General features: G+C 38.7%; 1 long non-coding RNA gene across 3 annotated transcripts in view; it reads right to left on the reverse strand.

Annotated features, from left to right (window-relative positions):
* Nucleotides 1-26,259, reverse strand: part of LOC107126522 (uncharacterized) — a 560,621-nt gene that overhangs the window by 367,600 nt on the left and 166,762 nt on the right. The gene's annotated exons all lie outside the window — the stretch shown is intronic.

A 26,259-nucleotide genomic window follows, 5' to 3' on the forward strand; every position in this document is an offset into this window, starting at 1 on the left:
GACCTACAGGAGGGCAGAGCAATAAGACTGAAAGAGCCTGGGTCTGTGAGTCACCACATGGAGGAGAGTAGATCAGAAGATCTCCCAGACTAGGGGGGACCTCATCAGGTTGCTGCATGAGAAAGACATTTTATTGTGTTAAGTGACTGACATTTGGGGTTCTTTGTGATAACACATGGTATTGCCTTAACTAACACAGTTTTATAGGTTAATACATTTAGAAAATGCTAGTCTTACAAAGAAAAATTGATTTGCATCAGCCTTTGATTTGCTGCTGGGTATGATAATGTTTTCACAACAAAGAGGTCATAGAAAGTATTTTCCTAGCTATATGATCACAAGACTCATTTTTCACTTAGCCTCCAGAATGACCAAGAAATTTCTCCTCAAGAGAGAAAGGGGAAATGGACTGGGTTCAAATTTTTAGAAAATACACACATTTAGGAAATAGAAGGAAATAAAGTACTGAAAAAATAAAGAAAAGAAACAGAGAGGAAGAAGAAGTACGAGTGTTAGTACAAAGGTTCTGTAGTGGGAGAGTTTTAAAGGGAAGCAAACATTACTTAACAATGCCAAATGTTAACAGAGATCAAGACCGATGGGAGGTCACTCAGACCCTGTGAGTGAACAGAAATACCTACCTGCATTTCAGGTTTAATTCAGAACCCAGAGCATACAACGACGATGAACTCTAGATAAGATTTTGCCTGAACTAACAGCTGGCTCCTTTGAACTTGGACATCTCTTAATTTATTCACATTTGTTTCTAATATCTATAAGAACAGAGACAAGTCCTTAAACTCTCTGAGCTTCAGTTTCCCCATCCATGAAACAGAGAAAATATTAATATTCTGCTTCCTGACTTCATAAAAAAGCTTGTAAGAGATCTTTGAAAGCTATTTAATCCACACCTGCCATTCTTACCCACAGCATATACACAGGCTCACATTGGTGCACAGGCACACACACACACACAGCCCAGATTCCATAAATTGTAACACATATTATAACATTTTTCTTTTTATCAGAAACAGCCAAGCATTTCTCATCTTTAACAGATTAAAGAAATTTTTATTGGTTACAATGTCATTTCTGAAGCTTGAAATTAACATCAGCCCACTGTCAGTTTAATCCCTTTCCATTTGTCAGATGTTCAATACCATTCCAGTTTCAAAGGGAAGTGAAAATAAAACTAGCTGAACGTGTGTGGCCCTATTGTGCGTGGTTATTGAAACACTGAGACCACATCGGGCTGACAAGCAGCTGCCTCGGCTGCTGGTAAGATTATTGGAGCAGCTTATAGATTGCTTGTAAGCATCTCTCCAACATGCATGCTCATCTGGGATTTAACTTCTTAAAAAATTTCTGGGAATATATTGAAGTAGAGCTGGGGATGGGGAAAGTGGTAGTTTGGAAAATGAAGAAACAAACACTCGACTGTGATTAGAGATTTGTTTTCAAGTCAAAATTATACGACACTCAAGCCAATTTTAACAAAATAAACATCTGCTCTTTAAGGAATCCAGGGAAAAAGTTGCCATTAAATTTTACTCCTGCTGCCCTGGTTTCTCAGGCATTGCTATATCCTTGTAGTAGAGAGATTTTGTTGGCTCAAATTCCTACCCTCTGTAGTTAAAACAAAGGTATTCTCTATAACTTAGCCAAACTACGAATGCCCTTTGTCTTCTGTGATGATTTCCACAAGGAATTAAAAATATCTGAGGTTCCTCTAAGGTCAGACTGGACTGAAGTTGCATTAGGAAGCAGAATGATGATCAATATTTGTCTGGAATCTGGATCCAGAAATTTGTCTGTTTCCTTCTTATAATAAAGAGGTGCTAAATGTTTTACCCATGTTATCTCCAGATTATCAAAAAGCCCTCTGTGGCTGGTAATATTGCTCCAATTTTACAAACACGATTCATATTATTTTACAATTTGTCCATATTTATATAGCTAGTAAGTAGCTAAGCTGAGATCTGAAGTATTTCATCTGATTCTGAGTGACCTTAGATACTCTGCCACTTGCTCCAAGATGACATATGAGCATCCATTTTCCATATGAACATATGTTAAATGAAGATAAAGGCTCTAACTTATCTCATGTTACTTACAATTATTTAAAAAATATTGTTTACTGTTCAAAAATAAGACACATCGCTTCAAGACCATTCACTAGAAATGTAGAACCAGAAAAATATGTTATTAACCTCTTTCACACAAAAAAAGCGTTCTCTCCAAAGATTTCTAAACACTACTTGCTTCCATGGGACAGTAACTCATCCCAAAAAGCGACTACATTGTGACAATAAATGTTTTTGAACTTGATAAACAGATCTGGAAAATACAACCTATTAAGAACAACTACATTATTGGTTTACAAATCTTTCAGTTGCAGGGCATCTAACAAAGAAAAAATCGACAATTCTGTTTTCTGATTTTAAAAAAGAAGAAAATTCATAAATAGGCCAAGTAAATTTGACCATGAAGCAACAGCTCCTCCTACAGCATCTGAGAATGTAGCATTTCAAAGATTTCTTGTTAGGTTCGTTTCTAGAAAATTAACTAGGCAAAAATGAGGTGCTCTGTTTTCCTGGTCTACTTTCATGCCTCTATCCCAGTTCAAATACGTTGATTCTTCTTCCCCTATTTCCCAGGAATCTCCTCGTTTTATCAGAAACTCTGTCAGGACTGGATTTTAAGCTCACTCACACTAAGTGGAAGGAAGGTGGCTTTTAAAAGCCTAATGACAAGGTAAGGGGATTGAGGCCAGGAGTTCAACAAACGCCTGGACAACATAGAGAGACCCTGTCTCTACAAAAAATAAACTTAGCCGTGCATAGTGGCACTCACCTGTAGCCCCAGCTACTTAGGAGGCTGAGGTGGGAGGATCACTTGAGGCCAGGAGTTGGAGGCTACAGTGAGCTATGATCATGCCACTGCACTTTTGCCTGGGCAACAAAGCGAGACCCTGTCTTGAAACAAACAAACAAAAAACTTACACGAATCTGCATAAGTGAAAAGCTAGCCTCAGGTATTAGTGAGAGGGATCTGATCCCCCCACCCCATCCCTGCCTAAGAGAGGCTTGGGGATTCTAACTCAACTGATTCTGCCCAACTACTTGGAAATCCCAGACCAGACACTTCAAATGTTGGCCGTTTTGTCGGCTACCTGTTTATTTCTAGACTTAATTTCCAGAGTGGCCACAAGATGGCGCTACTCTCCAACGGTTACCATACTGCACCAGGCAGGACCCCAGGGAGCATCGACACACAGTAGGCGAAAACCAAACCTTGGTAAAACATAAGGAGCATTCCCTCACATCCCCATCCCCTTCCACCACCATCCTTTGTGTGTGTGTGTGTGTGTGTGTGTGTGTGTGTGTGGCCAAAGATATATTAAGTCAGCAAACTCTGCTTTTAAAGGAAGCTACAGATGTAAGTAGAATTAAATACCCGAATTAGGAGCAACTTCATCCTAAACTTTAGTCAATATTTAGGCATAGATCTTTTAATACATGGCAACAGAAACTATCACTACTTAAAAAATAATAATACTGCGAGCCATTTTTAAAAAGCTTTCATTCTTTCGGTTTTACTGTATCAAAAATGATGAAAAAATAATAAAGCTTTTTCTCTTAAAAAATATCTCCATGCTTGTGATGTTTTTACTTATTTGTTTTTTCTTACAGGTCGTCTGAAGCGATTGGCAGAATTTCTGCTATGGATTTGTAGCTGATCTCAATCACTGATGCAGAGCACACACACTCAGTACGCACACACATACAATTCTCACATGTGCACAGAGATGCAGAGATGCACACGCGAACACATGTGCACGTGCATGACTACTCTCCCAGTAACATCAATTGTAACACGCTGTGCTCCGTTTCCCGTGGCAGGGCCTGATGAAGGCCTCCGTCTAACCCCTCTCTCCTGAAACTGCTCGCAGGCAAAGCCTCCGTCTTCATCAAAGCCTCCGTCTTCATCAAAGCCAATGCTCATGCTGCTTTCTTAGCTGTCTCCCACCCTCTTTAGCACATGAGGTTAAAGTTACCAGGCCAATACTTCGAACATCACTGGTAAATGTAACAAGGAAACTTGTTTCTCATACACACAGTTCAGAAAATCATGTAACTCCAGCAAAAAACGCACTTTCCCCAGAAAAAAAGCTTTCTCATGTGTGGAAAACAAATGATAGAAAGGAATGCACGTTGCATAGTTATGAACTTACTCTAGACAGCCCACATTTTCTATCTTTCAAAAGACAGTTGGCCAAAGTGATGTCATTTGAAAGAAATATGTGTTTTTGTTTAGTTTTGTTTAATCTCCCTCCCACGCCCAAATCTGCATCTTCTCTCTTCCTCCCCTTACACACCTCAGCCTTCTTCATCTGATCTGTGTCTCCAGCAAGCAGACAGGCTCCAGCTGTGCATGAAGCGTGAGCTCCCCCTACCGACAGCTGGGAAGAAAGACAGGCTCTCTCGAACCCAGTCTGAGATTTTTCTCCTAAGCTTAAGTCCAAGTTGTGCAAAACTGCTTAAACGTGCACACTCACACACACACACACACGCACACATGTACACATGTAAACAAAGTGATACTTGAAACCTTGTGTATTTGGAGGAAGCATTTGGTTTAATTTGCTGCAAAAGTATTTTCGCCAGTGGATCGATAATGCAAATGTATGCTATGGTAAGATCAGCTTTCTATTCAGCTGTGCTGGGGTCTTGTTGGGTGGGTTTTTAAAAGCGTTGAAAGACTATCCTGCAACCTACTTATCTCTGCTCGTTCTGATAAGGTGCATGAAATTTCCTAATCCATTCCCTAACAAGGCAGTAAGCATTTCCTTTTTCTTATGTCTGCTGTACTGGACCTCGGAGATTAAAGAATAGGTCCCAGGCAGAGACACAGGAGGCAATTTGTGAGTGGCTGGCACCTGAACGGAACCACACACTGCAGTAGGTCAAAAATTGGATTTTTTTTTCTCTTGTTCTATACTGAGCTGACTCTGAGATGGTTACTCTCCCTTTTTTTTCTTTAATCTTACTATGAATCGATGGTTTTGTCCAAATTCTTACAATTTGCGAGACATTGTTCAGAATTACTCCAGCATTCTCTTATTGTTTGGCACATTCATTTGACAAATGCTTATGTGCTCTGATACTGTTCTTAGACTCTCAGTTATAAAGATAAAGAAAACACAGTTGCCACCCTCAAGAATCAAAGCCTCGGTCAGGAAACAAGCAAAGAATAGAGGATAGTGTGTAGCTTGTGTTCCACTTCTCCGAACATGGGGATTTTAAAGGCATTTCAGAACAACTTAAAACACAGAAAGGTGCCACGCTGACTTTACCCAGAGTAGCAAGGTTTTAGGGAAAGCCTGAGCATGCCTCAAACGATTACAGCCCACAGCAGCATTGGGTAAAGAGAACATCAGCTGGACTGATGCACCAAAAGGCCAGGGAAATAAGGCTGCACAGGTAAGGGCCTTGTAGCTGGAGCTGATGGCAGAATGCCTGGCTACCAGCAATGGATGTCAGCATAGCATCCAACAGACAGCTGGGCCAGTGGCTTCTTAGGGACACCAATCTAGATGCTAGGAATCAAAAAAGGACTTGGGACTTCTCACCGGGGCCACAGATGAGCTAGAGGCAGTCTCAGCCCTGGAGCCCACGGATCTTCTTTGCTGATTTACGCATACCCAGGTGATGGCTTCAAAAGGTGGAAGCGGAATGAGAAGCCCTGAAAGACTGAAACTGTTCTGTTAGGGACGTTCAACCTTAGATTGAATATATATAATCTCTCTATATGTTTCATGTGTGGAAAAGAAATTATAGAAATGATGCATGTTGTATAGCTATAGACTCACCCTAGACAGCACATATTTTCTCCTTCTCTCTCTCCGTCTCCTGAGAGATTCCTGGAAACCTAGGATGCCTCAAAAAGGACTTGGGACTTTTTGATTCCTGGTACCCTAGGTTGGTGTCCCTAAAGAGCCACTGGCCCACCTGTCTGTTGAATCTTACGCTCCTGAGAAGGAGAGTGGTGTGATGGGCTGGCTTGCTTTGCTAGTGAAGGCCAATTGCGTGATCTCCTCCCAGTTGCACATTCAGTATAATCACGCTGGCAACTTGAAATTGACCATAGTGAGAATATTTACATCATAGAAATTGAAAAGTGCTGCAAACTAGGAGTTCCCTGTCCCAGAAAGCTGATTGTGAAACATTGACCAACACACCACTAAATTTATATACGTATGTATGTGTGTATACACATATACATTATGTACACATATACACATAGATATACATATATGGTATACGTTTATATTGAGAGTATATTAAACTAAGAGAGACTAAGTTACTTTTATTAAACATCTTTCCTATGTCTCAGTCTCCAAACACACACACATACACACACACACACACACACACACACACACACACAATCATCAGGAATAAGAATTTTAAAGCAAGATAAGACCTGTTATTTAAAAGGAAAAGTTACAGTTCTTGCACATCTGAGCAGTGAAGAGTAAATTTCAACCCTATGCTTAGTAAGGAGAAATCTCTCCTTTGGGTCATTATTGGGAATGTCAGCTGCTCCTGTCTCTGTCATCATACAGTTGACAGAGCAGATGCTTTGGATTCAAGTAAATTTGCATTGGACTTTCAGCTCAACCACTGACTATGTGATTCTGGGTAAGTTATTCAACCTCGGAGTTTCCATTTCCTCATCTGCAAAACTTGGAGACAAAATATCCCTACCTAGTATAGTAGTTCAGAAGAGTAGAGAGATGCAAAGTGCCTGTCAACATTCGGCTTAATAAACAATGACTACTGATAAAGGAAAATTAACCCAGTTAATTAGAACAGATACTTTCTCTCATTGATCTGCTGATCGACTGGAGAGAACCCACTGGGAATGGGTGAGGGGGAATCACCCTCTGCAACAAAAGTAAATCACTGCTTATGAGTTTGCAGGTGATTAGGTGGCAAAGGGTGGTCCCCTAGAGAACGTGGGAAAGGGAGCCTCACTGCGGAGGTGCAGCAGGACATATGAGAGCTGATTAAACGTGTGTTTTCTCCACTCATTAGGCATAAACTGCTAAGGCTGAGCACGGAGGCTGGTTTTCACTTTCTTGAAACAAAAGCAAAAGAGCTTAGAACAAGCTTGCTTGCACATACAGCTCCTTGAATGCAAAATATTTATAGGGCCAAATGGTAGAACAACGCCAGCTGGTACTGAGCGGGAGCAAGGGCTGAAACGGTATAAGGCTGAATTCGTTCACACGCCTCCCCCCAGGAAACAGAAAGGGAGGTGAAAAAAATCCTGGAGAGGTGAACAAGAGCATGAAAGGCCTTTTTTATTCCCAATTAAGTGTGGCATGAAAGGATACGATCCGTGTGAAAGGGAACAAGTCTGCTGATGGCAGAGAGGCAAATACGGAGCAGCGTTTTAATATTTGCTGTCTGCCACTAGGAAGGAAGAGGCTGGATAATTGCCCAAATCTCATAACCTTTAATTACCCACCTTCCTGAGGACAAATTAAAGAATGTGCCAATAATACCTGAAACAAAGGTTAGAGGTTCTAGAAGCTGTCAGACACCAGCTCTGTAGGAACGGAAGAATTTTCTTTGATATTTTCACCCCCTGTGGAGTAGTGGAGAAAGGATTTGAGGGTCGTGGTGGGCTTGCCACGCTCTGTCTAGCCTCTTTCTTCACACATCCCTCCTCCCCATCTTCCCCCACCAAGTCCCTCCAGCCTGCCACCTACTTCCCCAAAACAGCCCCAAACACACAAACACATCTGAGGCTGTGAAGTAACTGGCATAACATTACAAAAATAGTGAGGGGTCTCGAGGGAAAGATTCTGAGCAGTCACACTTACAATGTAGTTTAGAGGATCAAAGGGAAGAATAGTTGCCATGGCCTGGCTTTCCTACCCTTCACAGTCTTCTTTGTTAGAATTCTTTGAAGATGTGACATGGTTCTCCTGGGGCAGGCCTTCTTTAGTTAAGGTTTCAAGAGGTGCTTGATAAGTCTTCAATGCCCGAAAAGGATGTATAAAACATGAGGAATCGGAGTAAGTAGATAAGATGGGAAGCTGAAATTGATGGCAGAGAGGGAGCTGGTACAATGGAGAATCTGAGCACTGTGAGGATGCGCTAGAACAAGAGAGGAGGAAGCCACTTTCCGTTATCTGCCCAAGATCTGCATAAACAAGCTGCATTGAAAGCTACAGATCTGCAGTGGAAAGTGCCTCAGTGTCTCCTGTGGGAACCAAGCAAGCCTTCATTTGCATTAGGGAATTAGGGAAATGGAGTTAGAGAAACTGCTCGGCATGTTAAAAGTCCCAAAGCAGGACTTCCCTACTGTCACATACACAAACACATGTCATTGTTGTTGTCCTTTAGTTGATCAATCAACTCATGCATATTTATGAGCACCTGCCTTATTTCATCACTATGCTGGGCATAAGGGTTATAGGAGATGGTCCCTGGACTCGAGACACACGAAGCTGGATGGCAAAGGTGAGTCCAGCATCAACAGCAAAATCCCACACAGGATGAAATGTTACATAAATAAACAAATTCATGGAACCTAAAAAGAAGTAGCCACTTGTTCTTCTAAAAATTCCCTAAGAGCAAGGAAGATAATCTTACTCTTCAATTTATCTTTAGCACGGTATTAGGGTTCTCCAGAGAAACAGAACCAATAGCATCTAGATATTTACAAATATATATAAGAAGAGAATTATTATAAGTGTTGGCTCATGCAGTGATGGAGGCTGAGAAGTCCCACAATCTGCTGCCTGCAAGCTGGAGAACCAGTAAAACCAGTGGTATTATATAGTGCCAGTCTGAAGGCCTGAGAATCGATGTGCCAATGTAAGTCCCACTCTGGGTCCAAAAGTCTAAAAACCAGGAACACCAATGTCCAAGGTCAAGGAGAATATGAATGTCTCAGCTCCAGCAGAGAGACTGAATTTATCCTTCATCAGCATTTTTGTTCTATTTGGGTCTTTAACAGATTGGATGATGCCCACCCACCTTGGTGAGGGTGGATCTTTTTTACTTAGTCTCCTGATTGAAATGCTAATTTCTTCCAGCAACACCCTCACAGACACACCCAGAAATAATGTCTTACTAGTCATGTGGGCATCATTTAGTCAAGTTGACGTACAAAATTAACCATCAAAAGCACCTATCATTATACCGGGCACAAAATAACCCTACAAATGTTGCTGTAATCAACTTACATCTCCCATTTGTGGGAGATAAAGGATACCTGGAAAGTTTATGCTAGAAATGCTCTTTCCTGATGGTGCAGGAGGCAGTACTCAGTGGTGGAAAGAGAATGAATTTTAGCTTGGAACACTTTGTTCAGGGTCTTCCTCCACTAGTGCTTACTGTGTGTCCTTAGGCAAGCTGCTTTAACTCTCTCTGCTTTAGTTTTGTCATTTGTACAATTGGGATAAATATAATTTTTATCAGGCTCTATTTTGAGGATAAGATGAGAGTATACAAATAAAGTGCTTTGCAAAATCAAAACAAGGCATGAGTAATGAGTTATAGTAATGATGATAGTATCTATAGTAAGCTTTCCCAACTCTGGGCTAATCATTGCTTTCTTTAACTGTAAATCACCTTGGGAAATGGTAGCAGCAGTGTTTCCGTCCCCTGTGTGTGAATGAGGACAGCATATTCCTCTGGAAATTGATCAGGTATAGTGCCTGGGCAACAATGCCTTCCCTCGCTGGATTGAGATTCACAGGAGGAGAAGGTCGTAAGAAGGAAATAGAAGGAAGAAATGTTTCAGTGCTTGTTGCAAACCTAAATCTTCATATCACATGGGAGAGAAGTGTCCTGGAGATGCTGCTTCAAATCAATGACAGCCAAGGTCAAGTGTGAGACCAGCATCAATCAAATTTCTGGTGTCTTCCACCTCAGCATCTTTACAGGTCTTCTTGTGGTGGGAGTGCCCAAGCATTGTAGGAGAAACAAGGGAGACAGTCCTCTCTTCAGTGAACACACAACTGTCCTTTGGAAACCTTTGCTATAGGGTAGCAGACAGCAAGTCCTCCTTTCTTTCTTTTCCTCTCTAGCCCTTTAACTCTAGGCTGGGTCAGGACTAGGTAAGGCAAATGAGGCAACTAGGACCACAGTTTAAGGAGGCAATCACCCTCAAGGTTGTGCATTCCCAGGGTGACATTTGCTAGAAAGGAACATCAAAGCCTTCCTTAAATAGGGAATGAAATGGGAAGAGCCAACAATTAGCCTGAGGATAACTATGAAGAAAAAGGGGGTCAGGGAAGCCACTTTCTCTTGAACAGGTGTGCTTTATATATAAGACTCAGATACCTGTAATACTGACTAATAGAGCTACTACCCCTATTCTTGCTGCCTTCCCTGATTCACTAACCATCTGTCGCTGCAGACTCACAGGACCTCAGAAGTGCTAAGGAAATTTTCCACTTTGCTTTGTTTCACTCTGGAGGTGCTAAGGAGGGAATCTTGTTAGTTGTTCCATCCTCAGTATCCCCAAAGTACTCTTTGCCAGCATCTCATTTATCAGTGAGATTCGGCCTCTTTGATTGGCACTTTGATAGTGTTTAATATGTTTCATGAAATATAACAAATGTTCAAATTCATTTCCAAACAACATCTATTATGGCTGTACAATTATCCTAGTCTTCAGTGGAGGGACTCATTGGCTGCTGTTCTTGGGGCAAAGTTTCCTGATAAACATGGAGTGTATTTAGGAACACAGACTAGAAAGCCTTTGTATTAAAAAATAATAGGCCGGGCGCGGTGGCTCAAGCCTGTAATCCCAGTACTTTGGGAGGCCGAGACGGGCGGATCACGAGGTCAGGAGATCGAGACCATCCTGGCTAACACGGTGAAACCCCGTCTCTACTAAAAAATGCAAAAAACTAGCCGGGCGAAGTGGCGGGCACCTGTAGTCCCAGCTACTCGGGAGGCTGAGGCAGGAGAATGGCGTGAATCCGGGAGGCGGAGCTTGCAGTGAGCCGAGATCCCGCCACTGCACTCCAGCCTGGGTGACAGAGCGAGACTCCGTCTCAGGGAAAAAAAAAATAAAAAAAAATAAAAAAATAATAATAATACAGGAAGAAATGGGGGAATAAAAGTGTTACTACAAAAGAGCCAGCAAAGGTGTGAAAAAAAAAGTCTGCAATGTGGTATTTGATTTAAGCCAGGAATTGTCTTGACACCATTTGGCTGGCTGATTTTTCTAGGCTGGATTAGTTTTAAGAAATTGGTTGAAGTTAAGACAGCAAGCAAAAATATTTTTGCCTTATTGGGTGGAAAATTTGCCTGGACCCTAAGGTGACAGTATTGGGGGGAAAACAAAGAAAAAAGAAACAAACAAACAAATAAAAAAAAAATTTCTACCAGTATTTGAAGAAAGGCAATGCTAAAATATTTGATATTGTTCCTGCACTGAGCCTATACCTACAACAGAAGTTCTTAATGAGGGATCCAAAAATGGGCGGTAAGACCCCAGAACTCCCTGAAAATATATGCAAAATGTTCTAAGGAAACATACATGTCCTTGTGCGCATATGGGTGCACATACGAGCACTGCCAAAATTTAAAAACACTTATGCCATAGTCAGGATTTTTTTAATCTGTTAAATAAATATCACAATTTTATAGTGGAAAGAATATCACCTGAGAGCTAAAAGGTCCAGTGACCTACAAATATCCAAATAAAAGACCATAAACAAAGTCATTTAACTACATTGCAGTTCAGTTTTCTGGGGTTTTTTTGTTTTTTTGTTTTTGAGGCAGGGTCTTGCTCTGTTGCCAGACTGGAGTGCAGTGGCTCAATCTCAGCTCACTGCAACCTCTGCCTCCTGGGTTCAAGTGATTCTCCTGCCTCAGTCCCCCGAGTAGCTGGGACTACAGATACGCACCACCACACCCAGCTAATTTGTGTGTGTGTGTGTATATATACATTTTTAGTACAGACAGGGTTTCACCATGTTGGCCAGGATGCTCTTGATATCTTGATCTCGTGATCCACCGGCCTTGGCCTCCAAAAGTGCTGGAATTACAGGCATGAGCCACTGCGCCCAGCCTGAAGCTAAGTATTACTATCAAGTGATACAATAAAGGCCTCCCAATTTAAGATGAATATTAACAACAATCAACAACATCTCCCTTAATCTCTGATGATGAAATAGTAAATGTACTAGGGCTTAATTCCAGGGTCCAAGTAGTCTCTTCTCATAGATGAAATGGAGTGAAGAAATTACACATTCTTTGGTATAAATCCTAGGAATGTTTTATCTACTGTTGCCAACACTGACCGTTTCTCCAAGGAGCCTTTAAAATAGTGCAAAAATTTGACAAGACAGATACCTGGACAGTTTCTTCTCTAAGAAATAAAATAAGACATCTAGATAAAGAAAATTAAGGGTCAAGGTTTAGAATTCATACCCCATGAATTTCATACCCCACCCTCAAAAAAGAAAAAAAGACTCCAAGAATGTGGCCAAGAAATGTGTGTTAGTCTGTTTGTGCTGCTGTAACAAAATGGTGGAGACTGGGTAATTCATAAAGAATACAGATTTATTCCTCACAGTTCTGGAGGCTGAAAAGTCCAAGATCAATGTGCCAGGAAATTCAGTATGTGATGAAGGACTGTTTCTTGTAGATGGGCCACCTACGTGTCATCACTTGGCAAAAGGGATGGAAAGAACAAAAGGGGATAAGCATTGTGTTCTCACCTGGCAGAAGAGTGGAAGACAGTGCATCTACTCCCTCAACTCCTTTAAAATGGTGCTAATCCCATCCTTGAGAGCTGCACCCTCATGATATAATTACCTCAAAAAGGCCCTATCTCTTAATACTATCACATTGGTCATTGTGCTTCATTTATTTATTTATTTATTTATTTTTATTATACCTTAAGTTCTAGGGTACATGTGCACAACGTGCAGATTTGTTACATATGTATACATGTGCCATGTTGGTGTGCTGTACCCATTAACTCGTCATTTACATTAGGTATGTTGGTATTTACATTAGGTATATTAGGTATATCTCCTAATGTTAATGAGTTAACGGGTGCAGCACACCAACATGGCACATGTATACATATGTAACAAACCTGCACGTTGTGCACATGTACCCTAGAACTTAAAGTATAATAAAAATAAATAAATAAATTAGGACATTATGTTTCAACATATAAATTTTTGGCGACATGTTCAGACCATAGCAAATATAGGTAATTAAAACAGAGACATGGATACTCCCTCTATGAATCTGGATAAAACCAAGGGTTAGTCTGGACTGATAACAATTTAACCTTGATCACTTGCACAAATTATACACTTTTACACTCCCCTCCTCACAATTTGTTTTTGATGACATATTTTGTATATTTTATAGGTTGTGTCCCTTAACAAATTATTGTAGCTATAGTTGTTTTTAATAATTCTATCTTTTAATTTTTATAGAGATATAATTGATGTTCACATCACCACTACAGTATAGGAGTGTTTTCAGTTTGGCTATATGCTTACTTTTAAGTGACCTTGTCCCTCAGCTTGAAGGACTACTTTTAGTATTTCTTGTAAGGCAAGTATAGTGGTAGTAGATTCCCCTCAACTTCTGTGTGTCTGAGAAAGGTTTTATCTCCCCTTGATTTTTAAAGCATAGGACTGTTAGGTATTGTATTCCTGCTTGGCAGAACTTTTTTCTTTCAGCTTTATGAATATCTTATCCCATTCCCTCTGACATGCAGATTTTCTGTTAGAAACTCTAATTTTTGCATGTAACTTGTATGTAACATGATTCTGTATGTAACTTGTATCTAACAAGTTGCTTTTCCCATGCAACTTTCAATATCCTTTTGTTTTTAACTTTTGACAATTTGATTTTAATGTGTTTTGGCGTGAGTCTGTTTAAATTTATCCTTACCAGGTGTCCATTGAACTTCCTGGATCCAGATTTCTATTTTCTTCAGACTTCAAAAGTTGTCTGTTATTATTTCTTTGAATACATTTTCCATCTCTTTCTCTCTCTCCTCTTCTGGTGTAAATTTGATGGTGTACCATAAGTACTTTAGGTTGCCTTTACTTTTTTATTCTTTTGACTTTTTATTCCTCAGATTGTATTATTCCTGTGACCTATTTTCAAATTAGCTAAATTTTTCTCCTGCTTAATCTAGTCTGCTGTCGAATCCCTCTATTGAATTTTTGAGTTCAATTATTGTATTATTCAGCTCAGTGATTTATGTTTGGTACTTTTATATATTTTCTATTTCTTTGTTGAAATTCTCAGTTTGTTCACACATTGCTTTCCTTACCTCAGTAAATATATTTATGACTATCATTTTGGATTTCCTGTCAGGTAAATTGCATATCTCTATTGCATATTTATCTTGTTCTTTTATTTGGAACATATTTCCATTTCTTTCTTTGACTCTATGTTGGCTTCTTCACATAAGATAAAAAAACACCTCTCCCACTCTTGTCAGACTGGTCTTGTACAGAAGATGTTTCTCTCAAATCAGCTCAGCCAAAGATTCTAGATGCCTCTAAATTCTTTGTCCTTGTCCAGTCTCCTGTGTTTGTTCTTACTGCCTCTCAAGAAATTAGAAAGTATTGAGTTACGTTATTGCCTCAAGAGAGATGGGATAGAAGCCAGTCCCTTGGGGTATAGCTAGGGAGGTTGGGGTTACAGATGTGTGTTACAGTTACTTCTTTCCTTGGTGAGAAGATGAGAGCCAGAGTTTATCTCCCAAACATTCTACCCTACACCAAGAAGACAGTGTGAGGCATATGCCTGTACTCTATTTCAGACTGCTCACTTTAAACCTGAGGACACAGCTGATGAAAGTTTGCAACTTTAAATGTCACTTTTTTATTCTGTGTGGTCTAGCAGACTCAAGAGGACAGAGCCCCATCAACTCCTAGAGTTAGGTAATTTAAGAGTCACTTCCTCAGGTGAAGACTGTAAAAGTTGAGGGTATGCAATGCATGTGGAAACAACATCCGGGGAATGTCTACAGATTTGGACTTATTGCTGCAGCATGCCAGCGAAGAAGGCACAGGGAGGGCCTTCTCTCTTGTTTGAGCAAGCAGAAGTCTCACACCCTCCTAGCAGAAGACTTCTGTCTGGTTATATCCCTAAAGCAAGCCAGGGAGGAAGTCATAGAAAGCACCCACTTTCCTTTCAGGCAAGGAGAGATCCCCCAGCCTCCTTCTAATGAGAGATTGTAGGAGTTTATCTCAAGAGAATGCCAAGGATGAGGGTGCAAAGAGTGTTATCCCTTCTATTCTTGCAGGCAGAGGTCTTCAACCTCTTTTCCTAAAGAGATTTCAGGGCTGGAATTATCACCAGAGCAAGCTGGGGAAGGGGGCACAGGGAGTACATGTTTTCCTATTTAAGCAAGCAGAACTTTTACACCCTCTTTGTAAGGGGAGCACTCTAGTCTGAAGGCAATGCTGAAGCAAGCCATGGATGAAGGCAGAGGGAATGCCTCCTTTCTCTCATAAGCATGAGTGGTCCCCTAGCTTCTCTCTAATGAGAGATTGCAAGAATTTATTGGGGGAATGTAAAAATGTAAATTAGCAGAGCTATTTTGGAAAATAGTTTGAAGGTTCCTCAAAAACCTAAAAATAGAACTATCATATGATCCAATGATCCCACTTCTCAGTATATATTCAAAGGAAATGAAATTGGTATGTTAAAGAGATACCTGCACTCCCATGTTCGTTGCAGCATTATTAACAATAGTCAAGATATAGAATCAACCAATGTATCCATCAATAGGTGAATGGATAAAGAAAAGGTGGTATATATACAATGAAATACTATATAGCCTTTAAAAAAGAAGGAAATTCTGTCACTCATGTCGATATGGATAGAAATGGAGGATACTATGCTAAGTGAAATGAACCAAAAGACAAATTCTGTGTGATCTCACTTATATGTGGAATCTTAAAAAAGTTGATCTCGTATAAACAGAGAATAGAAAGGTGGTTACCGGAGGCTAGGAGGAAGGAGGAGGGACTGAGGAAGGGAAGATGTTGATCAAAGATTATGAAATTTCAATTACATCACAGAATAAGTTTTAGTGATCTATTGCACTGCATAGTGACCACTGTTAATTATAATATATTGTATATTTCAAATTGCTAATAGATTTTTAACATTCTCACCACACAAAAAAATGACAAGTTGTGAGGTGATGGATATGTTAATTAACTTGATTAAATCTTTCTACATTGTATACATAGATCAAAACATCACATTGAATGCCATAAATATGCACAATTATTATTTGTCAATTTATAAATTACATTAAAATATCCAAGGATTAGTCAACTTCAGAAAATTTCACCTTGAGACAATAACATCAACTTCTTTTACAGACTAGGTATGACCAAAAACTGTCAGAATTTGAGTTATTAAAACTCAATCTGTTTAAATTTTTAAGTGCATCAAACATTAAAAGATATGAAGATTATAAGGATAAGAAAATCATGACTTAATAGTCTTAGCTCTGGAAAGAAAGAAATTTTCCTAATCCCTCTCTCTCATTTTGAGAATACTGCAAAGATAAGCTTAAATATATAATCTGAGACAAAGGAAGGGTGAAAAAAATCATAATATCAAAACTTGTTCTGAATTCTTATGCTCTCTAGGCAGGAAAGTTAACATAATGGTCATTTTGTTAATGAAAATACCTGACAGGATCTTTTCAGCTGAGAAAAGCAAGCTCCATGGGCCAAATTTCCAGAAGTGGTTCCCAGTTGAGTGCGTATTAAAATTAGTGGGGAATTTAAAAAAATAGAAATAGAGGTTCCCAATTTCACCAGGAAATTCTGATCTTGTTGGGTTTAGTTGAGGCCCAGGAAGTAGAATTTATATAAAAGTTTCTTTTGGTGATTCTAATGAGCAGCCAGAATTTAAAAACCACTGTTCTAGAAGGATAAGACTGAGGAGAAAAATCTAAGTTGATCTGGTTAGTCAAGTTATGCTGGAGTGCAGTGGCGTGATCTCCGCTCACTGCAACCTCTGCCTCCCAGGTTCAAGTGATTCTCCTGCCTCAGCCTCCCGAGTAGCTGGGATTATAGGCACCCACCACCATGCCTGGCTAATTTTTGCATTTTTAGTAGAGATGGGGTTTCGTCATGTTGGCCAGACTGGTCTTAAACTCCTTACCTAAGGTGATCTGCCCACCTCGGCCTCCCAAAGTACTGGGATTACGGGCATGAGCCACTGCACTCTGCCAAGAATTCTTAATTTGTAGTTGATAGCTTAAGGAAGAGGGATTGGGGATTACGCAATTGGATGAAGAATGGAAATAGGAAAAGGGATAAGAAAAGGAGAATGAATGAATCCCAAAGGATGGCTCACACTTGGGCCTCTGTAGGACAGATGTATAGTAAAAAATTCCCTGCCAGGAATAGTCCAGTATCTTTAAGGCTGTTGATGTCAAGTCTTCTATTTTATGTCCCTACTTGTCATCTGATATGGTGTAATGTTACTTAAACTGACAACATATTACCAATTTTTAGTAATATGCTGTCACACAAAATACATTGCCTTGCTGATTTTGTGGAGAATGGATGAAAGAAATAACAGTAATTCAGACCAAGATGTACCTTAGGAGTGGAGATAGGTGAAGAAAAAAATCTAGAAAATATAAGTATACCCCACAGAAAATTTGGATAAACTTAAGGGAAACTCTTGAAAGATCGTGGAATGAGAATTTCTGATTCTTTGTTCAACAATTACTCTTTTTTCTGACCATAATGAAAACTTGGTACTTTAATACCCATTTCACATCAATAGCTAGAAAACTGGACAAAATTTATTTGAAAGAAATTCAGTCGTTAGATAAAGAACAGCAAAGGAGTGTAATTCCCAATAAAGGAAAACAAAAGCGGTAAGTTCTAGATTCTTTCCAACTTTCCAGCTGAATAATATAAAGGACTCTGGAGTGGGGAGAGTTAATTCAAGCAGTGGTAGTCTCTCTGAACTTACATAACAGAGATCAAGTTTGGAAAAACTGAGGTACCTGAATGTTTTAGGGTAACATACCAGAAATGGGTAACATACCAGAAATAAGTAACAGAGGAAAATAGCTCTGTAAAACTGTAGATATTTGTTTAAATATTAAGCTGCACGTGCATAGGTTGAAGCTCTATGAGACCAGGGTTTCAGGGTTTTCAATGAAGACAATAAAGATGGAAAGAACTATTAGGGACTTATAAGCAAAACAACAAATCTGGCTTATACGAGGTTAAAAAAATTTTGAGTTTTTACCAACAAGAGTTGGGAGACCTCATTGAACACCCAGGGCATTTAGCAGAGATGTTATAATGACTATACAATGAGAACAGTGCTATAGGGAGTGACACCAGAAAGATAGCGAAATAGGAGTTTTCTGTCATCATCTCCATGTAGAAGCATGGATGCTGACAACCATCCATGGATGAGAGTACCTTTGTGGGGGCACAAGAATCCAGCAGGGAAGTTTGAGCACATCACTGGAGCAAAAAATCTGACATATTGGAGAAAGTAAGAGGAGTAGCTTTACTTTACCTATATCAGCCCTCCCACAAGGTGGCAAAGCTCAGTGCCAAGACAGACACCATGGGCCTGTGATTTCTCCTACAGGGAAAAGTGAGAGTGTAGTAAGTGAGCACCTGACTCCCTCAGCCATGTGGGACGCTGCTCACAAGACCCACGTCTTTCTCATCCCACCCAGGATACTGGTGACTGGCACAGTCAAGTGGTTGAAGGGGACTGGGATCAGCAAAGTGAGGGGGGTACTCAAAGCAACCAGAGCTCAGAAAACAAGGGATCATGAATCCTACTAATTTGTGGATTTCATCAGGACGTCCATCCAAGAAGCTCTTGGAATGCCTTGCCTATGGAACACTGTAACTGAACCAAAAGCACCCATGACATTTGACACACCTTGCCAAATCCCTCTTTCCCCACCCCACATTTGGCTCTGTGAATGACAAGTATGAGACTCTGCAGATGGCTCATGAGCAGATGCAGACAGCTGGCCCAACTCTGCAGGATTGGGAGACAGCACACAAGCAAGGATTGTAGGAAACCAGCCTAGGAAAAACAAACGGGAGCTCCCAGTACCCAGCTTGGTTTCCAGCATCAAGAGAAGGTGTGTAATCACAATTGCTCCCCAAGAGGGAACACAAAGTGTAGTGTGCATGCACCCAGAGAAAAGATCTAAGAGAGAGTCAGAATTCCTATCCAGGCTAACAGGTGAAGGTGTTTATCCCCTGCAGCTATTCAGTAAGTACTGTAGAAGTTGATTGTATCTCCAAATGCAGCAATTTAAGATTTTTTAAAAACATGAAAAATCAACTAAACATGACATCAACAAAAAATACAATTATTCTAGTGACCAATCCCAAAGAAATAGGCATCAATAAGTTGCCTGATAAAGAATTCAAAACAATTGTCTTAAAGAAGCTCAGTGAGCTAAAAGAGAACATAGACAACTCAATGAAGTCAGGCAAAAAATACACGAACAAAAGAAGAAGTTGCACAAAGGGATAAACATTTTTATAAAAATAGAAACTCTGGAGCTGAAATACGCAATGAAAAAAATGAAAAATGTAGTAGAGTGTCAACAGCAGATTTGATCAAGCAAAACCAAAGAGTCTGTGAACTCAAAGATGGGTCACTTGATACTATCCAGTAAGAGGAGAAAAAAAAGATTAAAAAGGAATGAGGAAAGCCTACAGGATATATGAGAAGCTGCTTTAAATGAAACTCTATCAGCTTAGCTGGTAACTACTCTTCTCAGCAACTGAGAGGTTCAGACAAAAGAGCACCAGCAGGGGATCCACCTGCATGGGTCCCTTTGGGGCAGCCTCACCATCAGGGATTTGGGTTGGACTGTGGGAGCAACTTCAATGACACAACCACAATGTGAAAATTTAAGAGTTTTAGTATTTATAGATCCTGGAGGACACACAGCACCCCTGAAGGCCACACGTACACAGAAGCCGTGGAGCACAAGCAGAAAGAGAGAAGGGACCCATGAGTCAATGCATTTATTGAGTCCAGGGTGTTATAGAAACATGTTTCCCCTAGGATGCCATAATTTGTGGGTTAAAGCAAGCAGGCACTAGTTCCAGGAGGTCGTGCTGTAACCAAGAAGTGGTCCCTTTAAGTTCATTGGAAAATGTCTGAATGGTCCATTTAAGGACGCAGCAGGAGAGTAGGGAGATCAGCCTGTGAAGCAAGAAAGATGCCTCTGAATGGTCCATTTAAAGGAGGCAGCAGGAAAGTAGGGAGATCAACCTGTGAGGCAAGAAAGATGCCTCTAAGATTTATCTCTGTCTACTACCTGAAACCATCTGAGTGGGGTATAGTATTAGAAACTGCAAGGCTGGTTGAGCCCTGCTTCTGATGTGAGAAAATTACACATACTTTAAAATGGATGCTGAGGCAACATAAAATTACAAGCACTAATTACAAACACCATTCAGAGAAATGATATAAAATTAGGAGTATCCCACAAGAAGAATGGAGAAAGAAATAGAAAACTTGTTTAAATAAATAATGGCTGAAAACATCTCAAAGCTGGGGAGAGAGATAGACATCCAGATATGTGAAGTACAAAAATTTCCAGAGTTTCAACCCAAAAAGGACTTCAGTAAGACACATTATAATCAATTGTCAAAAATCAAAGAGAATTTTTGAAAGTAGCAAGAAAGATTTATTGCTTACAACAAAACCCTCATAAGATTTTCAACAGATTTTTTTTTTTTAGCAAAACCTTATAGGTTAGGAGAAAGTGAGATAATATGTTCAAAGTGCCGAAGGGGGAAAAAAAAACCAATAAGAATAATTTATCTGGTAAAGCTGTCTTTCAGAAATGAAGGAGCAATAATGAATTTCTCAGACAAATAAAAATTGAGGAAGTTCATCACCACTAGACCTTTTTTAATAAGAAATAATGAAGTGAGCTTTTTAAGCTGAAATGAAAGAATGCTAATTAGTAATATAAAACATATGAAATAATAAAACTTGCTGGTAAAGTTAAGTATCCCTTTACCCTATTACTGTAATGGTGGTGAGTGACTCACCTTCAACTTTAGTAGAAATGTTAAAAGACAAAATTATTGAAAATCTATAGTTACAGTAACTTGTTAATGGATTCACAAGATTCACAATGTAAAAATATATGAACTATGAATCAACAACAGAGAATTTGGGGGAGCAAAAGTTTACAGTTTTCATATGCAAGTAAAGTTATTATGAGCTTAAAATAGACTGTTAGAAGATCTTTTATGTAAACCTCATGGTAACCATAAAGCCAAAATCCTATAGGAGATACACAAAAGATAAGGAGGAAGAAAACAAAGCATGCCATTCCAAAAAATCATCAAATCTACAAAAGAAGACAGAAAGGGAAGAAGAAACAAAGGAACAACAAAACAGCCAAAAAACAATTAATAAAATATCAGTAAGTTCCTGCCTATCAATAATCACTTTAAATGTAAATGGGTTAAATTCTCCAATCAAAAGACATAGGGTGGTTAAATTGATTTTTTTAAAAAAAGCTCCAAGTATATTTTGTTTACATGAGACTCAATTCAACTTTCAAGACATACATTGGCTGAAAATGAAGAAATACAAAAAGATTTTCTATGCAAATGTAAACCAAGAGAGGATAAGTAGCTGTATTAACACCAGAGAAAATAGACTTTAGGTCAAAAACTGTAACAAAAGACAATAAAAGTCATTATATAATAATTGTGGGATCAGTTTATCAAGATGATAAAACAATTGTAAACATACATTCATTTAACCTCGGAAGAAAAGAATTCCTAACCAATGATTCCTTACCCAAATACATAAAGCATACAACAGATCTGAAAGGAGAAATACATAGCAATACAATACTACAAGGGGATTTCAATGCCCCAGTTTTAATGAATACATCATTCAGACAGAAAATTTATAAGAAAACAGTGGTGGTGACATGGTTTGGCTGTGTCCCCACCGAAATCTCATCTTGAATTGTAGTTCTCATAATCCCCACATGTTGTGGGAGGGAACCGACAGGAGGTAATCGAATCATGGAAATTGTTTTCTCCATGCTATTCTCATGATACTAAGTAAGTTCTCATGAGATCTGATGGTTTTATAAAGGGTTTCACCCTTCACACAGCTCTCATTCTTCTCTTTCCTGCTGCCATGTGAAGACAGACTTGTTTGTTTCCCCTTCTGCCATGACTGTAAGTCTCATGAGGCCTTCCAACCCTGCAGAACTCTGAGTCAATTAAACCTCTTACCTTTATAATTTGCCCAGTCTCAGGCAGTTCTTAATAGCAGCCTGAGAACGGACTAATACAGGTGGTATGAAACTAGATGTGAATGACAGAAGAAAAACTGTAAAATTCACAAAAATGATATACTTCTGAATAACTATAAGGTTAAAGAAGAAATAAAAAAGGAAATCAAAAATATCTTGGGACAAACAAAAATGCAAACCCAACATACCAAAACTTAAGATATAAAGAAAAAGCAGTTAAGTTTATAGTAATAAATGCCTACATTAAGAAAAAAGAAAAATCTCAAATAAACAAGCTAACTTTACATGTAAGGAGCTAGAGAAAGGCAGACAAATGAAGTACAAAATTAGCAGAAAGAAGGAAAACAAAGACCAGAGAATGAATAAATAAAACAGAAAGTAGAAAAACAATAGATAAGATCACTGAAACTGAGTTGATATTTTGAAAAGATAAAAATTTTAAAATCTTTAGACTAAAGAAAAAAGAAAAAAGTCAAACATTGTAAATGAAAAGGAGATATTACAACTGGTGCTACAGAAATACAAAGGACCATAAGAGACTATTATGAACAATTATATGTCTACAAATTGGATAAACTAGAAGAAATGAACAAATTTCTATAAACATACAACCTTCTAATACTAAATCATGAAGAATTAGAAAATCTGAATGTATCAATAATGAATAAGGAGATTAAAGTATGAATAAAAAACCTGAACAAAGCTAAGCATAGGACCTAATAGCTTCACTGCTGAATTCTATCAAACATTTAAAGAGGAATTAATATCAATCCTTATGAAACTCTTCTCAAAAAGCAAAGAGGAGAAAATACTTCCAAACTCATTTTACAAGCATAGCATTAACCTAATATCAAAGCCAGATTTGGACACTACAAGAAAAGAAAATTACAGGCCAATATCCCTGATAAACATATGTACAAAAATTCTCAACAAAATACTAGCAATTGAAACAATACCACATTAAAAGTATTGTGTACCATGATCAAGTGTGATTTATCCCTGGGACGCAAAAATGGTTCAACACATAGAAATCAATAAATGATATGCCACATTAACAGAATGAAGAATAAATATGATACAATCATCTCCATAGATGAAGAAGAAGCATTTTACATTTTCAACATACTTTCATGATAAAAACTATCAAGATATTAGATATAGAAGGAATATATCTGAATATAATAAAGGTCACATATGACAAGCTCTCAGCTAACATCATACTCAATGATGAAAAGGTGAAAGCTTTTCTTCTCAGATAAGGAGCAAGTGAAGGATGTCCATCTCATCACTTCTGCTCAACATAGTACTAGAAGTCCTAGCCAGAAAAATTAGAAAAAAAAAAAAAAAAAAAGACATTCAAATAATAAAAGTGGAAGGTAGGCCGGGTGTGGTGGCTTATGCTGGTAATTCCAGCACTTTGGGTGGCCAACTTGGGTGGATCACTTGAGGTTAGGAGTTCGTGACCAGCTTGGCCAACATGGTGAAACCCTATTTCTACTAAAAATACAAAAATTAGCTGGGCGTGGTGGCATGTCTGTAATACCAGCTACTTGGGAGGCTGAGGCAGAAGAATCGCTTGAACCTGGGAGGCTGAGGTTGCAGTGAATTGAGATGGCACCACTGCACTCCAGCCTGGGCAACAAAGAAAGAACTTGTCTCAAAAAAACAAACAAACAAACAAACAACAAAAAAAAAACCTAGAAGGTAACTTGTCTGTTTGCAGATGGCATAATATTATATATAGAAAATCCTAAAGACTCAACCAAAAAAAATGCTGTTAGAACTAGTAAATTCAGTGATGTTTCCAGATAAAAAAAAAAATCAACGTACAAAAATCAGTCTTATTTCTGTACACTAACAACAAACCATCTGAAAAAAAATAAGAAAACAATGTCATTTACAATAGCATCAAAAAATATCTAAGAATAAATTAACCAAGGAGATGAAAGATTGGTACACTGAAAACTATAAAACACTGACAAAAGATGAAAGAAGACACAAATCAGTGAAAAAATACTCCTTGTTCATGGATTGAAAGAATTATTATTAAAATGTTCATGATACTTAAAGCAATCTCTAGATTCAATGCAATCCCCATCAAAATTACAGTAGCATTTTTCACAGAAATAGAAAAAAAATTCTAAAATTTGCATGGTACCACCAAAGACCCTGAATAACAAAAGAAATCTTGGGCAAGAAGATGAGAGCTGAAAGCACCATACTTTCTGATTTCGATTTCTATTACAAAACTATAAAACTTAAAATAGCATGGTATTGACATATAAACAGATGCATAAACCAGTGGAACAGAATCGAGAGCCCAGAAATAAGCCCATGGATATCTTGGCAAAGAGGCCATGAATACAAAATGGGAAATGGATAGTTCTTATTAAATGGTGGTGGGAAAACTGAATAGCCACATACAAAAGAATGAAATTGGACCCTTATCTTACACCAGACACAAAAAACAACTATGAATGGATTAAATATGTAAATGTAAGACATAAAACCATAAAACTCATAAAAGAAGAAAGCACGGAGAAAAAGACCTTGATATTGTTCTTGGCAATGATTTTTTGGACATGCCCCCAAAAGCTCAGGTAACAGAAGCAAAAATAAACAAGTAGGTCATACAACTCAAAAGTGGAAAAACAAATACCTGATTTAAAAATGGGCAAAGGATCTGAATAGACATTTTTCCAAAGAAAATGCCAACAGGTAAATGAAAAGTTTCACATAACCATTCAACAGGGAAATGCAAATCAAAACCACAGGGAGATATCACTTCATACCTGCTAAGATGGCTTTATCAGAAAAACAAAAGACAAGTGTTGGTGAGATTGTAGAGAAATAAGAACCCTTGTACACTGTTGGTGGGAATGTAAAATGGTGCAGACAACATGCAAAACAGTATAAAAGTATTCCAAAATATGAAAAATAGAACTACCATGTAACAATCTCACTTCTGCATATACATCTAAAGGAAGTGAAATAAGTATGTTGAGGTATTTGCACTCCCATGTTCATACAGCATTATTTACAATATAATTGTTTGTGTATATATATACAGACACACACAATGGATTATTATTCAACCTTAAGAAAGAAGCTGGAGAAATGGCTGAGTGTAGTGGCTCATGCCTGTCATTCTAGTTGTGATTAGTTTGGAGGCCAAGGCAGGAGGATTGCTTGAGACAAGCCTTGGCAACATAGCGCAACCCCTACCAAAAATTAAAAAATTAGCCAGGCATGGTGGCATGTACCTGTCGTTCCAGCTACCTGTAGTCCCAGCTACTTGGGAGACTGAGGTGAGAGAATCGCTTGAGCCCAGAAGTGAGGCTGTGGTAAGTTATGATTATGCTGCTGTACTCCAGCCCGAGTGACAGCAAGACCCTGTCTCAAGAAAAAAGGAAAGAGCCTGGAAGACATTATACTATGTGAGATAAAACAGACACTGAAAGTCAAACTTTGCATGATCTCACATATGTTGAAATTTGAAAAGTTGAACTCACAGAAACGGAGTAGAATGGTGGTTGCTTGGGTTGGGGGTATGGGTAAGGGGGTCATGTTGGTCAAAGGGTGCAAACTGTCAGTTACAAGTTGAATAAGTTCTGGAGGTCTAATGTATAACATGGTGACTAGGATTCATATTAAGTTAAAATATACTTAAAATTTTCTAAGGGAGGAAATCTCAAGTATTCTTACCACACACACACAAATAACTGTTAGGTGATTGATATGTTAATTAGCTTTATTGTGGTAAACATTTCACAATGTATACACATGTCAAAACATCACATTGTACCCCTTAAATATGTAGGATTTTTATTCAATAGTGATAGCCCAGTAAAGCTCGAATTAACACAAAACAGTGTTGCACCAGTTGAAGAGTTTACACTTCTCTAT

This window comes from Macaca fascicularis, chromosome 8 (genome assembly GCF_037993035.2).
Source record: "Macaca fascicularis isolate 582-1 chromosome 8, T2T-MFA8v1.1".
Taxonomy (NCBI): Eukaryota; Metazoa; Chordata; class Mammalia; order Primates; family Cercopithecidae; genus Macaca; species Macaca fascicularis.